Genomic DNA, 12439 nt, shown 5'->3' with positions numbered 1-12439 from the left:
ATGATGTAAGGTTCTGCGCTGTAAGCCGTTTTTGTATTCTGCACTTCTTTGTAAGTGGCCAACAAATAAATGAAAAGTTTGTAGAGTTCTTCCTCATTCCTTCAATGACTATGTTTTAGCGAATCTTGACCTGTTCTCAGGCCAGGACGCTCCCCCCACCGCTCCAGCGTTCCCTGCTGGTGCTGTGTCCTCTGTCTGCTGCCCCTCGCTGCTGCTAGGAGTTCGAGGCCCTCCTCCACCCGCAGGCTCCCGCCTGCGCCTCATCCCTGGTGGTCCAGTGGTGGGCGGTAAGTATTCGGTCTGATCTGCTGCCTGTTTCCTGTATTTGTATTGTATTTGTTGCCTGTTTTCTCTGTGCGCTGCTTTAGTCACTGTTGCCTGTATTTGTTGCCTGTTTTTCTGTGTGTTGCTTAAATAACTGTTGCCCGTGTTTTTGTTGCCTGTTTCCTTTCTGCTGTGCCTTAAGTTCTTCGCCGCCCTGCTCCCCGCACTCTCCGCATTCCTTTCCCGCCGCTGCATCCCTTGCGCCCCCTCCTCTCCCATTCGCTTCCCACTACCCGCCTCCCAGCTGCTCCTCCCTCCCTCCACCCCTTCTTAATGCAGGACACTGCGCGGCGAGGGTGCGAACCTTGACCGGTTCTCAGGCCAGGACGCTCCCCCCACCGCTCCAGCGTTCCCTGCTGGTGCTGTGTCCTCTGTCTGCTGCCCCTCGCTGCTGCTAGGAGTTCGAGGCCCTCCTCCACCCGCAGGCTCCCGCCTGCGCCTCATCCCTGGTGGTCCAGTGGTGGGCGGTAAGTATTCGGTCTGATCTGCTGCCTGTTTCCTGTATTTGTATTGTATTTGTTGCCTGTTTTCTCTGTGCGCTGCTTTAGTCACTGTTGCCTGTATTTGTTGCCTGTTTTTCTGTGTGTTGCTTAAATAACTGTTGCCCGTGTTTTTGTTGCCTGTTTCCTTTCTGCTGTGCCTTAAGTTCTTCGCCGCCCTGCTCCCCGCACTCTCCGCATTCCTTTCCCGCCGCTGCATCCCTTGCGCCCCCTCCTCTCCCATTCGCTTCCCACTACCCGCCTCCCAGCTGCTCCTCCCTCCCTCCACCCCTTCTTAATGCAGGACACTGCGCGGCGAGGGTGCGAACCTTGACCGGTTCTCAGGCCAGGACGCTCCCCCCACCGCTCCAGCGTTCCCTGCTGGTGCTGTGTCCTCTGTCTGCTGCCCCTCGCTGCTGCTAGGAGTTCGAGGCCCTCCTCCACCCGCAGGCTCCCGCCTGCGCCTCATCCCTGGTTGCCCAGTGGTGGGCGGTAAGTATTCGGTCTGATCTGCTGCCTGTTTCCTGTATTTGTATTGTATTTGTTGCCTGCTTTCTCTGTGTGCTGCTTTAGTCACTGTTGCCTGTATTTGTTGCCTGTTTTTCTGTGCGCTGCTTAAATAACTGTTGCCTGTGTTTTGTTGCCTGTTTCCTTTCTGCTGTGCCTTAAGTTCTTCGCCGCCCCGCTCCCCGCACTCCCCGCATTCATTTCCCGCTGCTGCGTCCCCTACGGCCCCGCCCCCCTCCTCTCCCATTCGCTTCCCGCCACCCGCCTCCCAGCAGCTCCTCCCTCCCTCCACCCCTTCTTAATGCAGGACGCTGCCTGGCGAGGGTGCGAACCTAGACCTGTTCTCAGGCCAGGGGGCTACTTCCACTGCTCCAGCATTCCCTGCTGGTGCTGTGTCCTCTGTCTGCTGCCCCTCGCTGCTGCTAGGAGTTCGAGGCCCTCCTCCACCCGCAGGCTCCCGCCTGCGCCTCATCCCTGGTGGCCCAGTGGTGGGCGGTAAGTATTCGGTCTGATCTGCTGCCTGTTTCCTGTATTTGTATTGTATTTGTTGCCTGCTTTCTCTGTGTGCTGCTTTAGTCACTGTTGCCTGTATTTGTTGCCTGTTATTCTGTGCGCTGCTTAAATAACTGTTGCCTGTGTTTTGTTGCCTGTTTCCTTTCTGCTGTGCCTTAAGTTCTTCGCCGCCCCGCTCCCCGCACTCCCCGCATTCATTTCCTGCTTCTGCGTCCCCTGTGGCCCCGCCCCCCTCCTCTCCCATTCGCTTCCCGCCACCCGCCTCCCAGCAGCTCCACCCCTTCTTAATGCAGGACACTGCGTGGCGAGGGTGCGAACCTTGACCTGTTCTCAGGCCAGGAGGCTACTTCCACTGCTCCAGCGTTCCCTGCTGGTGCTGTGTCCTCTGTCTGCTACCCCTCGCTGCTGCTGGGAGTTCGAGGCCCTCCTCCACCCGCAGGCTCCCGCCTGCGCCTCATCCCTGGTGGCCCAGTGGTGGGCGGTAAGTATTCGGTCTGATCTGCTGCTTGTTTCCTGTATTTGTATTGTATTTGTTGCCTGTTTTCTCTGTGCGCTGCTTTAGTCACTGTTGCCTGTATTTGTTGCCTGTTTTTCTGTGCGCTGCTTAAATAACTGTTGCCTGTGTTTTTGTTGCCTGTTTCCTTTCTGCTGTGCCTCAAGTTCTTCGCCGCCCGCTCCCTACACTCCCCGCATTCCTTTCCCGCCGCTGCATCCCCTGCGGCCCCGCCCCCCTCCTCTTCCATTTGCTTCCCGCCACCCACCTCCCAGCTGCTCCTCCCTCCCTCCACCCCTTCTTAAAGCAGGACGCTGCGCGCCAGAGGCAAGCCCGTCTGCGCCCGACCGCGCCTGGACCGTGCCCCACGCCAGAACCCCTGGACCCCGCGCACCCCACCGCACCATACCCAGCCTCAGCTACGACGCCGACTCCCTCCACACTCTCAACACCGGCCGAGACCAACGCTGCAACCAGGCCACCCCAAAACGCACCCACTGACCCTTTTCCTGCCGCAGCTGCAGCTTCACCTGTGACAGAACCACCAAACCATCAAGGACCAGACCCAACCACCTCCGCTGCATACTCCTCAACACCCGCTCCGCACGCAGACACGCCATCGAGCTCTGGGACCTGCTCGACGCCACTGCCCCGGACGTAGCCTTCCTGACCGAGACGTGGTGGAACGACTCCTCTGCACCAGACATCGCCATTGTCATCCCAGATGGCTACACGATCACCCGCAGGGACCGCGCCAACGGCATCGGAGGAGGAATTGCCATCGTCTACAAGTCCACCCTCAAGGTCACCACCCATGCAGACGACACCCTCAACGCCGCCAAACACCTGCACTTCCAGATCCACACCGACCCCAACACCACCCTCAGAGGAACGCTCATCTACAGACCCCCCAGACCCCGGGCCCAGTTCAGCGACTCCATCGCCGACCTCGCCAGCACCCACGAACTCGCCTCCATGGACTACATCCTCCTCGGGAACCTGAACTTCCACCTCGAGAACAACAACGACGTCAACTCCACCACACTGATCGGCAACCTTGTCAACCTTGGCCTCAGACAACTCGTCACTGCACCCACCGACACCGCTGGCCACACGCTGGACGCCGTCTTCTCCACAAGCACCCATGTCGCCTTCGACCACACCACTGAACCCCACTGGACCGACCACCGCTGCATTTACTTCACCTTCAAAAAACCAACCACGCACCACTGCACCCAACAGCTGCCTCGCCGCGGCTGGAGCAAAGTCACCGAAAACCAGCTGCTCACCACCCTCTGCCAGAACCCACCCACCAACCCCACCAACCCAGACGCCGCAGCCCGCAACCTCAGACAGTGGATCGATGACTGTGCCAACACCCTCGCCCCACTGAAGAAACCCTCCAACAGCCACATCAGCAAGAGAGCCACCTGGTTCACCGACGAGCTCTTGGCCTCCAAGCGCGCATGCCGGAAACTGGAGAAGAAATGGCTCCACGAACGTACACCGGACAACCACGCAGCCCACAAGGACGCCACCCGCAGACACCACAACCTCATCAGATCAGCCAAGAGGTCCTCCTTCAAAGACCGCCTGGATAACAACGCACACAACAGCAAAGAGCTCTTCCGCATCGTTAAAGAACTCTCCAACCCCAGCGCCAACACCAACGACATCCTGCCCTCACAGGAACTGTGCGACTCACTGGCCATCTTCTTCCACCGAAAGATCGCTGACATTCACGACAGTTTCAACACCACGACCGACCCGACCACACCAGTCTCGACCCCTCCTCCGAACACCAACAACGCCAACCGCCTTACCTCCTGGTCCAACGTCAGCGACGACGAGACACTCAAGGTCATGAACTCCATCCACTCAGGATCTCCGACAGACCCTTGCCCACACCACATATTCAACAAGGCAGATGCAGCCATCGCCCCCCAACTACGGAAGATCATCAACATCTCCTTCGAAACAGCGACATTCCCGGAAAGCTGGAAGCACGCCGAAATCAACGCCCTCCTCAAGAAGCCCAAGGCGGACCCCAAGGACCTCAAGAACGTTCGGCCCATCTCCCTGCTCCCGTTCCCGGCGAAGGTCATCCAGAAAATCTTCAACATGCAACTGACCTGCCACCTCGAAGACAACAACATCCTGGACCCGTCCTAATCCGGATTCAGACGAAACCACAGCACCGAGACTGCCCTCATCGCCGCCACAGACGACATCAGGCGCCAATTAGACAACGGCGAAACATCAGCCCTCATCCTCCTGGACCTCTCGGCCGCCTTCTACATGGTCTGCCATCGCACTCTAAAAACACGCCTTCAAGAAGCCGGTATCCAAGAGAAGGCCCTCGACTGGACCACATCCTTCCTCTCCGGCAGATCCCAGAGCGTCCGCCTCCCACCCTTCCTATCCGAAGCCACTGACATCATCTGCGGCATCCCCCAGGGCTCCTCCCTCAGCCTAACGCTGTTCAACATCTACATGGCCCCCCTCGCACAAGTGGCCCACCACCACAACCTCAACATCATCTCCTACGCCGACGACACTCAGATCATCCTCTCCCTCACTAAGGACCCACGCACCGCCAAAACTAACATCCACGACGGAATGAAGGCCATCGCCGACTGGATGAGGAGCAGCCGGCTGAAACTGAGCTCGGACAAGACGGAGGTCCTCATCCTCGGACCCAACCCCTCGGCCTGGGACGACTCCTGGTGGCGGACCACTCTGGGGACAGCACCGAAAACCACGCACGCAATCTAGGATTCATCCTCGACTCCTCCCTCTCCATGTCCAAACAGGTCAACGCCGTCTCCTCCTCCTGCTACAACACCCTCCGCACGCTTCGTAGGATCTACAAGTGGATCCCGACCGAAACAAGAAGAACGGTGACCCAGGCCCTCGTCAGCAGCAGGCTGGACTACGGTAACGCACTCTACGCCAGAATCCCAGCCAAAAACCTACGACGACTACAGCGCATCCAAAATGCCTCCGCCCGACTGATCGTCAATGTCTCCCCCACCTGACAAACCTACACTGGCTCCCCGTCGACAAGAGGATCACCTTCAAACTCCTCACCCAAGCACACAAAGCACTCCACGACACCGGACCAGCCTACCTGAACAGCAGACTCAGCGTCCACACCCCCACCTGCCAGCTCCGCTCCGCCAGCCTCGCCCTCGCTGCCATCCCCCGCATCCAACGAACAACCTCCGGCGGCAGATCCTTCTCCTACCTCGCCGCCAAGACCTGGAACACCCTACCTACCCACCTACGGCAGACCGAAGACCTACGCGCCTTCAGAAGACTCCTCAAGACCTGCCTCTTCGAGCAGTAGCGAAACTCCCCCCCCTCTCAGCGCCTTGAGACCCTCATGGGTGAGTAGCGCGCTTTACAAATACTATGATTGATTGATTGATTGATTGATTGCCACATACCTATATCCTCATTTAAAGATCTCTGCGGTATATTCATAAAACAATGCATTGCATTATTTCAGGAAAAAATAGCTACATGCTCATTTCAAGTGATCAAAAAATGTCACAATTAGCAATGATGTACTACCATGTAATGACTTTCAGAAAAAAATATAGTACATGTTCATTGTAAGTGAGCAACACATTATTACAATTGTCAAAGAAGGCTTGACCTGCAAAGCCTTATATAAGTACTTGTAGTTTGCTACAATTCTTCAATAATTAGTATGAATAAATTGTGCAAGAAGTGCTTGGTGCTTATGTGCTCACACCGGTAAAGGACGTTCAAGGAAATAAAACATGCACCTGCAAGAAAATAAGGCAAAAGTCCAATCAAAGAAGAATAATGGTACTATGAGCATGTAATATTATTTATTATGAGATGACCTCATGTTGCACTATTTTACTCATATTTGACCGAAAACATGAAGATGGTGGTGAAACAGTGAAAACTAGCATATTAGCTAGTGAAAGGAATGTTTGTGGCTGTTAGTCACCATTATTAGTATGAAACGCTAAATCATGTAAAAGATAGTGAAAATAGATTGCACCTCGTTACTTAGCTCTTAGGGTCCGATGCATGAAGGTTAATTATTCCGTAACCAGTCGCAAACTCATTGCCAACCCCTAAAACACGTATATCATATACATGAAGCCATTTAGTTCCTATTTATTACGAAGCATCACAAGATCAAATCACCCATTTTGCAAATCTAAAAAGTGATTCATCATTAGGGATTTTCAAATAGTGAATCAGTATTTCCGATGTATGAAGCATTCGCAAATTGTGGCAATTCACAGAATGATGCTTTTTGCATGTGTTATTGAGCATCAAATGGAATCAGGCGCTAATCGTGCGCAACCTATATAAACAGTCCCATAATGCATTAGGCCCTTTCATAATGACTGTTTTGCATGTGATGGAGAAGGGGTTGGGAATACTGGCTGGTCTGCAGAGGAGGAGGAAACAGGAAATGATAATGAGGGTTAGGAGTACTCTTTTTGAACAAACTGAAGATGTGATTTTTGATAAATATAGCTTAGCAGGTAAGTCATTTTAAACTAAATAGCTGAGCTTAAGCGCCTTGTAGAAAGAAATATAGATAGAAACAATACTAAACCAGCTCGTGCCAGTACTCTGTTCCCTGCAGGAGTTAGCTTCTGCAAGTTACTCGGGAGCATTCACAGTTGCTCATGGTGTTCACCAAAGTGCCTTATCTTGAGTTGTAGAAGGGTTTTGGATGTTATGTTTATAAAAATAAATAAGCGTATGGATATATTTTCCTAACACTCAACAGGACGTACAGGAGAGCAAATAATTATTTTACTGTATTGCCCACGTCTTCCTTTTTTTTGCAATGTGCAGATAAGACTTGTGTAGCAATATGCTTACCATCTGCAAATGAGTATATTAATTTTGCAATAGAAATACTCACTCATTAAATATAGGTTGTGTGATGCATCGTATATTATCACAGATTTTGTTGCCCATTTAGCAGGCAGGACACCCACTTTTACATGTTTCAACACAGAGGAATTTGTAATCAACTGTGCAGAGAAGGTTATTTGCTTTGTAAGTGTGTTGAATAATGAACACAAATGTAGTCTGGGTGTGTTTTGCGAAGTACTAACATGAACATGTTAGTTTATAGGAGACAGTGCTTGTGCTTTATGTCTCTGGATTTTAACATCATATCTCAGCCTATGCACCAGAAATGAGCGATGATACAACACGGCTCACAAAGGCACATTCTATGCTGCAGAGAGAACATTGGCCGTTTAAAAAGAAGGTTTACTGTCTTCACAAAAGTGGTTGTATGCTGCCATGATACATGCTGCAAAATCGTAGAAACCTGGGGAATGTTAAATAATAGAGCAACACTAAAGGGAACCCCACTGTCAAACCAGATTCGAATACGGATACAGAGGCTGCAAATCCACGACCCCACTTACCACAAGATGCAATGCAACTCGAGCTGCGCAAGGCTTAACCACTTATCATCTTTAAGGTAAGTTCAAACAAATCCGTTATCATACAAGCAAGATAAAGGTTTCACTAATAAATGAAACAAAATTTACAGTTTTTCAGTAATGACAGTTTTTGTTTTCTCTACAAAAAGGTAACACTGTTTTCACAAAATTTACATTGTTGTAGATTTCTGTTTATAACAAAGGCAAACAAAATCAGGTAAAATGAAACAAATGTTGCTAATCCTTCTTTCTCCCAGCACGTTCCTATTTTGTGCTTAAAGCATCAGGAGTTACAGACACATTAGTATCTACAGCTTGTCGAGTGTGACGCACACTCATGGCTACTGAGGCTTGAACCCCCACCTCATCCATCAGTAGCTGCAATCTTAAAGGGTTGCATATTCTCCAAGGCACTGGTTACCTCCAAAAGGCCATGTGCAACACCCCTGCGATAGTGCTGCATCTCTACCTGCACGTGCCTGGACAAAGTGGCAGTAGCATGTACCAGATGGTTAACAGACCTGGAGAAGCCATCTAGGTGTGTCATAGGTTGATGATGTCTGTGCTTATGTGCAACGTTGTCCTGCTGTAAAACTGTACAAAATGTGCTAACATCCTCATTTAACGGATCACATTTGTCAATAATTACATTTTGGCCCTCCTCAACTATATTTGTGAGTTTACCTAAGCCATCTTTGACTGTAGATTTTTTTTCATGTCCACTAACTGTCTATTAACATTGTTTATGTTTTTATTGTGTAGGTGCTGTGCTGCACTGCCAACGTGGAGACCTCTAGCCCACCAAACAAATCAGATGTATCTCCAGCATTTGTAGGTGTAACAGAAGCAGAACTTGTTTGTGTGGAAGCACTGCGATGGCACTGAAGCCTCCTCCTCATGTGTCTATTCCCTAACGCAGGTCTGCCCATCTGCTGTATACTTCGCTCAGTCTTTCGGGAAAATCGAGCAATGTTGAGAATGCTGGTTTGCATCGTGATAGCATAGGTGATGATGTAGTGGGTGGGAGAATCTTTGGATTCCTTGATTTCATATGAACTGTCTTGAGATGCCGCTTGTTTGGACTTTTTCCTTCTCTTTAATGGTCCATTTGTGATGTATATAAATGTATTACTATGATGAACTAAACAGAAAAAAACTTTAATAAACTGTATATTACATTTTTCTTTCATAAATACATACCCTTATAAAGTGTTTTTTTACATATTTAAATGTCTATACTATTGCTCTAAAAGTCAAAACATATTTGTACTTGTACACTAAAGTATGTACTACATCACTGATAATGCAACTGTAAGTAGTATGTAAGCATTATTCTGGAATGGAAATTATAATATTAGATCATTAACTATTTTATTGAATTCCACCTGGAAGATTTTACCTTAACATTAGTTATTCACGCTTATCTTTAGAGGCACAAGGTGGTGTTGACGCTTCAATGTCTGCTCCCAGGCTGGAAAGTGGATTCGATGAGGTCTTCAATAGGTGTGGGTCGTGGCTAAGTGAAGGATCATCCACATGTCTCCAGTACCCGGTGTGCCAACTTCTCTTTGGTTCCGGAATGCAGATCATACCACTGCTTGCTCATCCCTTCGATGGTATGTTGAGTCACTCTTTCATAATTAATTTTCTCCTTCTGCTGGAGCAGAGTTTTCTGTTGAAAATTTATTGAGTTTTAAGCTCCAGTTTTGTCTATATGTTATGTTTAAAATTACTAATTTATAATCATTAATTATTATGTTTTGTTAAAGGTCTAAATTAATCAACATTACTAATGAGAGAAACTACACGTGGGATGCATATATGTTGCTTAATAATAATGTGCAATTTACTTAAATGAGTATCGTAAACTGCTATTTGTTTTGAGTTTACGCTTTTAAAATAACGTGTGCTAATGCTTCTTTGTGTTGCAGACGGCTAGGTAATTACATACACATAAGGGTATTAGTGGGGATTAACACTGTATAATCATTATGATGTGGTAACGTTGTTTTGTGTTTCTTTTAATTAAGATGGTCCGTTTTGGCCTAAACAAAGATGGCTGCTATTTACAGCCTGCACTCGAGTGATTGAATTTTGACGAGAGGCCTTGCTGAACATGGTTGAAAGTCACCTGACCACAGCCTCTGCCTGAATTTAAAAGTTTCCGTGAGGACAACAGCTCTGGGCATGATTCCAATTGTCCTTGGAGAAGAATAAAGCCACAATGAACAATGATAAATCTGTGGTGGCTCTGCTATGGTATCGAGGAAGAGCATTCATAAAAGTATCGCTTGCAAACTCGAGTTTCCTTCTTCCGTGTTTTTATTTTTGTGATTTTTCCTGAGCGGAGGTTTTTCTAAATGTTACCAAGTGACATCCTTTCCTGCTCGCTCTGCTCAGCGGCTCAGCGGATATTCAAAGTTTGTTTGTAACATTATTTTTTGTTATTTTTGTTATAAATATACAAGACTAGAGAGGGTCCGTGTTCATTGCGTTCTTTGCGGTCATTGCATTCGGGATTTTGAGGCCACTTCATCCTGAACCTATGCTGAGGACGGGAAACACCCATTACAACGACTCCTTCTTCACGCGTTGCCATCGCAACGCGGGTTTAACTTCGCGGGAGTCTTTACATAGCAGGGTTTTACATCGCGGGGACATTTGCTTCGGTGACGTTTACAACGCGGGTTTAACATCGCGGGAGTCTTTACATAGCAGGGTTTTACATCGCGGGGACATTTGCTTCGGTGACGTTTACAACGCGGGTTTAACATCGCCGGAAGCCGTAACAATGGAGGGTTTAACATCGCGCATTATGTATGTCCCTACGTTTACAATTACTTGATTAAAAACGGACCCCGGACCGGAAATCGACTTCTTATGCACATATTTTAGCACTTGCATATGGTACGCACAACATTACAAACGGACCCCGGACCACCCGCAGGGATTTGGCAAACGCCCACCCACCCCGTATTACTGGTAGTGTTCACGATTAAAACAATGTTTTCAAAACCAATACAAGAAACACAACCCTGGAATTTGTGGCAAGAACGTTACATGTCATTTAAGGATGCGATTAGGGTTTAACATCGCCCATTAGGTATGTCCCTACGTTTACAATTACTTGCATATGGTATAGAAGACAGTCTATGCGCACAAGATTAAAAACGGACCCCGGAACGGAAATCGACTTCTTATGCACATATTTTAACACTTGCATATGGTACGCACAACATTACAAACGGACCCCGGACCACCCGCAGGGATTTGCCATTATTTATGCTCACATTCAAAACGACCACCCAGCCCGAAAACGCCCACCCACCCCGTATGTTCACGATTAAAACAATGTTTTGCAAAAACAAAACAAGAAACACAACCCTGGAATTTGTGGCAAGAACGTTACATGTCATTTAAGGATGAGGCCACAGGCCGCTGCACAGGTCAAACGTTCATTGGAATCATTATTATAATTACTGTTATTTATTTTTCTAACACAGAGCTCAGGATGGGTGAATGGGTGAATGGATGGGTGGATGGGGGCATGGATGGATGTGTACAATTGCAACAGGGTGCCGGGTGGGTGGGTGGATGGGTGAATGGGTGGATGGATGAATGGATGGGTGGATGGGGACATGGATGGATGTGTACAATTGCGACAGGGTGCTGGGTGGGTGGATGGATGGGTGAATGGGTGGATGGAGGGATGGATGGATGGGGGCATGCATGGATGTATGGATGGATGGTTGGTGGATGGATGGGTGGGTGGCGGATGGATGGATGGGTGAATGGATGGAGGTATGGGTGGAGGGGTGGTGGGTGGATGGGTGGATGGATGGATGTATGGATGGATGGATGGATGGGTGGATGGGTGGGTGGGTGGATGGAGGGATGGATGGATGGGGGCATGCATGGATGTATGGGTGGATGGGTGGTGGATGGGTGTGGGCATGCATGGATGTATGGGTGGATGGGTGGTGGATGGGTGGATGGGTGGTGGATGGATGGATGGGTGAATGGATGGAGGTATGGGTGGTGGGTGGATGGGTGGATGGATGGATGTATGGATGGATGGATGGATGGGTGGTGGGTGGATGGGTGGGTGGATGGATGGGTGAATGGGGACATGGATGGATGTGTACAATTGCGACAGGGTGCTGGGTGGGTGGATGGATGGGTGAATGGGTGGATGGAGGGATGGGTGGATGGGGGCATGCATGGATGTATGGATGGATGGTTGGTGGATGGATGGGTGGGTGGCGGATGGATGGATGGGTGAATGGATGGAGGTATGGGTGGAGGGGTGGTGGGTGGATGGGTGGATGGATGGATGTATGGATGGATGGATGGATGGGTGGATGGGTGGGTGGATGGATGGGTGAATGGGTGGATGGAGGGATGGATGGATGGGGGCATGCATGGATGTATGGGTGGATGGGTGGTGGATGGGTGGATGGGTGTGGGCATGCATGGATGTATGGGTGGATGGGTGGTGGATGGGTGGATGGGTGGTGGATGGATGGATGGGTGAATGGATGGAGGTATGGGTGGATGGGTGGGTGGGTGGTGGATGGATGGATGGGTGGATATGTAAAATGGCGACAGGGTGCTGGATGGGTGGATGGATGGGTGCATGCCCATTCAAGGGCAACATTGGCAAA

This window comes from Triturus cristatus, chromosome 5_2 (genome assembly GCF_964204655.1).
Source record: "Triturus cristatus chromosome 5_2, aTriCri1.1, whole genome shotgun sequence".
Lineage (NCBI taxonomy): Eukaryota > Metazoa > Chordata > Amphibia > Caudata > Salamandridae > Triturus > Triturus cristatus.
Note: the sequence above shows the minus strand (reverse complement) of the source record.